This window comes from Myotis yumanensis, unplaced genomic scaffold (assembly GCF_028538775.1).
Source record: "Myotis yumanensis isolate MYYU_CA2020_CCGP unplaced genomic scaffold, mMyoYum1.0.hap1 SCAF_6, whole genome shotgun sequence".
Classification (NCBI taxonomy): Eukaryota; Metazoa; Chordata; class Mammalia; order Chiroptera; family Vespertilionidae; genus Myotis; species Myotis yumanensis.
Window position 1 is genome coordinate 60,944,549 of NW_027223757.1, and position 4,888 is coordinate 60,949,436.

Sequence of the window (4,888 nt, forward strand, 5' to 3'; positions counted from 1 at the left end):
ACAACATGAGGAACTGTATTTAAAGGGCCAGAAGGTTGAGAACCACTGGCCTAGTACAATGTGTATTATTGAGGAAAACGGACCTGGTGTCACTTTTCTCTCAAAACCTCTTTGACTCTCTAATTTTCCACTTATAAAATATGGAAAACAGGAGTTACCTCATAGTGTCGTTCTGTATGTCAAAGGATATAATGTATGTGAAAATAGTTAGGATATTACAAACTGCCATACAAAGTTTTATATTATTTAAAAGAAAAAATATAAAGTTCTATGGATGTCAATGTAAAATCTGGTAGAAACCTAAAAAAAACATAAGATATAAGTGTGACATGAAACCCTGTATAAAATTTTGTTTTCTTCCTTAGGTTTGCAAATTAATTGTTTTACAAATATGAAACAGAAACAAATAAGCAAAATGGAATAGTTAAAAAACTATAATAATGATTCTTTTACACTTAAATTAGCCTTCTACATTTTCACTACTGAAATGTTCTCTTTTCAGTTGAAAAATAATGTGTATGATAACACTAATCAATTAGGAATTTACCCTAAACACTAGATTATATGCCTAAAATTTTTCTTCCCAGCGTTCCTCTCTTACTCTCCTTAATTTAATGTTCATTATATTGTGAAGAATTTATTAGCACTTTTGGGATATTTAATAACAGTACTATACTAAAAATAAGATGAAAAATAAGATCACTTTATTTGAGAGAAAACTAAATTTTCAAGAGGAAAAGGCTACAGGTCTTATTTTTGTGACAATGATGACTTTAAGGATTAAAAGTATACATACGAAATGATCCTCAAAATATTTTCAATTATAGCATCATTAAACAAAGTAAAAACAAAAGTCACAATGTTGTCACATCAATTATTCAGCTACTTTTTAAAAAAGATATGATTTCTAAAAGCAATTTATCATGATCATGGTCATTTTGTCTGGTAGCATTTATTGAGTGCTTACTATTACAGGCCTCTATTTTCTGCTATACTATGGATTGTATCATCTAATCTCATGACGCTCTTATAAAATAAATTCTGTTTTTATCCCTACTTTATAAATTTAATTAAAAAAACCTGTCATAAAAGGCAATTTGGCAGTTATCTATAAAATATTAAAAAGGGTTTTTCTCATTTAGCCCAAAAATCCTAGTGATAGTTTATTCTAGAAATATACATAGCTATGTATGCTATATCATATGTAGGGGGTTACTCATTGCAGCTCTGTTTAGCAAATGATTAGAAACAATCCAAGTGTCCATCAACAGAAATGGTAAAAAAAAAACAAAAAAAACACCATAAATCTATTCTAATTATCTCATGCTATTTAACAACCTACCCCAAAACTTAGTGACTTACATAAACAACCACTTATTTTTTTAATGAATCTGCAATTTGGGTACAGCTCAGCAAGAACAGAACAGGTCATTGCTATTCTATGCAACATCAACTGAAGTCCCTTGACTAGAGGCTGGAGTGGCCACTTTTAATTTGGCTTTCACAACAACTGTCAAGTAAGTGTTGACTATCAGCTAGAAGTTAGGTGATGCTGTGAGCCAGGGGCCAAGAGTCCTCTCCACCTGGATTTCTTGGGCTTCCTCACAACATGGAAGCTGGGTCCAAGAGCTAACATTTCACAGGAATCAGAAGGAAGCTGAATATCCCTTTATACCCAGCCTCCGAAGTCCACAGTATCACTTCCATCTAAGATACAAATCCTCCCATATTGAAAGGAAGGTATAACATTTTCTTTTTAAAAAAAATATATGTATATTTTATTGATTTTTTACAGAGAGGAAGGGAGAGGGATAGAGAGCCAGAAACATCAATGAGAGAGAAACATCGATCAGCTGCCTCATGCACACCCCCCACCAGGGATGTGCCCGCAACCAAGGCACATGCCCTTGACCAGAATCGAACCTGGGACCTTTCAGTCTGCAGGCGATGCTCTATCCACTGAGACAAACCAGCCAGGGCAAGGTATAACATTTTCTAAGAAAATATTAGACATCTAGATCAGCAAGTTTAACATACTATATTTAGTATAAGACAGGGAAAAGTAATAATATATATTTGTATTTACGTTTGCATTGAGAAGCCCAAAATGTTATATAAGTGTGCTTTAAGTGAAATGGGAAGGGGTAATTGAAAATAGTGGTAAAAGCAAGATGTGTAATTTTCTATCTTCTCGTATTGTTTTGATTATTGAATTGTGTAAATGTATAGTCTATTCAAAAATGTTTAAATGCTTGTATATGTATATGAACCCACAGACACTTAGAGAAGTTAAATAGTCTACACAAGCAAACCCAAGTCATAAGTCACAGAGTTGGGAATGAAAGCCTGATATATCTAACTTGGAAATCTAAGTTCTTAAACACATTGTTATCCTGCCTCCTTACCTGGGGTCAAACTCACTCTCTAGATCAAGGTGGCTGTACTTCAAGTTAACTCCCTGACTTACAGGACTGAATCCCTCCTTTCTCATAGAGAATGGCCCTGAGTTAGCTCTTAGCACATTCCTGATTACCATATATCTGCATGATATCTGCTCTTCTTTCACAATGAATATAACAGATAGCTTTGATAGTGTGATATTTTTATTAGTTTAAAAGAGAAGTAGAAAAATGATGCCTAAGAAGAAGTACTTTTATGTTTCCAGGATTTTTCAATAGCTAAATAAGATCTTCTCCTAAGATCATGTCAGAGAAATGAGCAATGTCTACTTTGTATATCTCATTTGGACTTTGAAAATCCCATTATCCACAAAAAAGTTTGTTGTCAGCATTATTTATTTTACAGAGAGAGAAAAAGACAAATCATCTCTATATACTTAGAAACATCCAAAATAAAATGCAGTCTCATAAGGTAAACAAATTGCTTCCCACAAATGCTTAGACTGTTAGGTGTCTTCTCCACCAAATCCTGCCTACTGGTGTTCTTACAGGATGAAGAAAACATGGAAGAGAATGACTGGCTTTCTGTATTGGACAGGCCACAGTACCACATGGACTTTGAATTTCAGAAAGTAACATAGACTAGGGCAGAAAACAGGACAAGATGAAGGGTAATTAGCTAGCACCTCCTCCTAGTCAGCTTTGTGTCCTCCAGGGGCTCTTTGCACCATAATGAGCTTTCTAAAACAGAAATGAGCAATGAGGAGACCTGGGGCATTTGTTTGTGCTTTGATGCATGTGTCAGGTCACATGTTATAGTGTACATGGGAAGGGGACCACTGAATTTACAGCCAGAAGACTTAAGTTCAAGTCTTACCTATACCACTGCAAATAATAACATATACCTGCCCTGCTTTTTTCACCAGAATGATGTAAGACTCAAGTCTTTGTAAAATGAATGACAATAAGGCTTTGCTATTAAGTTAAGGAAAACAAGTCAAGCAATAGCTACCTGGCTTGAATCAGAACTTTACCACAACATGCATAAAGAAAACCAATGTTTCTTTTTAACAAAGAGGAAAAGTGGGAATTCAATTTTCATGGTGATTGCATCTTAGATTAACCAATTTTTGCTTTCAATACTACTCTAAAACGAAGTCAAATAAAGAAGATACTGATAATGATTATTAGGCATGTGTGTACATTGTTATTATTGTTGCCGCTATTATTATTGTCTACCAAAACAGTCACTTCTGGGGAGACCAAACACAAAACAAACAACAACAAAAAGGAGAACACACCTATTATTGTTTTTCCTAAGTTTTTTAATTCCTTCCTGTGCATGAGGTTAAGCCCGTTTCTTTAAGTCTGTCTCAGCATTCTTAGAATAAAGGGAGCCATCATTGTAAATATTCGTTCTTTAAATGACAGAGATGGAGTAGACTTACTAAGACACTGTTGATGCACCTTAAGTTCTCTGTTTCCCTGGAAAGTTATCAAGAAACAACGATTATATAAGAAATCCCTAACTATCCTAAAAGAGAGCAGAAAAGATCATTTGGAACACCTTTTTTTTTTTCAAATGGAAAAATTGAGCTACCATCTCACTTATCTCCATATGGGAAGTAGGGGCCTCTGCATAACATTAGGATATAAGTTTGTTTAATTTAATCTTCTAGGAAAAAAAAACTAAGAAACTAGAGTATCCTTAAAAAATGCATGCACACTTTAACAGCTGATAGCTCAATTTTGAATATGAAATGTATTTTAATAAACACTGCCTTTATAATCATTCAAAGTGCATGTACACATTTTTTGGGATACCCTATATATACATGACAGAGTCTTACTGAAATAATAAAAAAAAGATTCAGATATCTTGGATGCCACAGACTCATAAATTATTAATCAAGGCTTTAAATGGCAAATATATTAATCAATATACTTCAATGGGGAAAAAGTATTACTCGGTTTAAAAGAAGATTAAGGTAATATGATTCAACACTTAGACACTCAAACTATCAGAAAATTGCTTCAGGTTTTCCATTAGGAAATGATCAGACATTTATTCTGCTTAGCATAAAATGCCCTTATCTTTGCTGATATAAATCACTATTTTCAATACAGTTTCTATTTGAACAAATTGCAATGACTTGCAATTTATTTACAAACTAACTACAGAAGTTTTCAAATTTTTGACTAGTACATTTCAAAAGGACCCTGCAGTGTGACTGCATGAACTGCTTAAGGTAGAAAGCAAACAGAATTTATGATTCCACTGCCTCGGTCGACTTCAGCGGAAAATGATCACGGGGAGGAAAACGCAGACAGGTAAACAGTCAGAGGTTTAGGGGGAAAAACATGAGGGATGTAGAGGTAAGCAAAAGCCTCAAAAGTCACATTTTGTTGGAAATGTCTTTAGAATATTTTGTATTTCTATCTTTTTGTAATAATGTTTTAGATGATATATGAGGCATTTTGTTAATAAT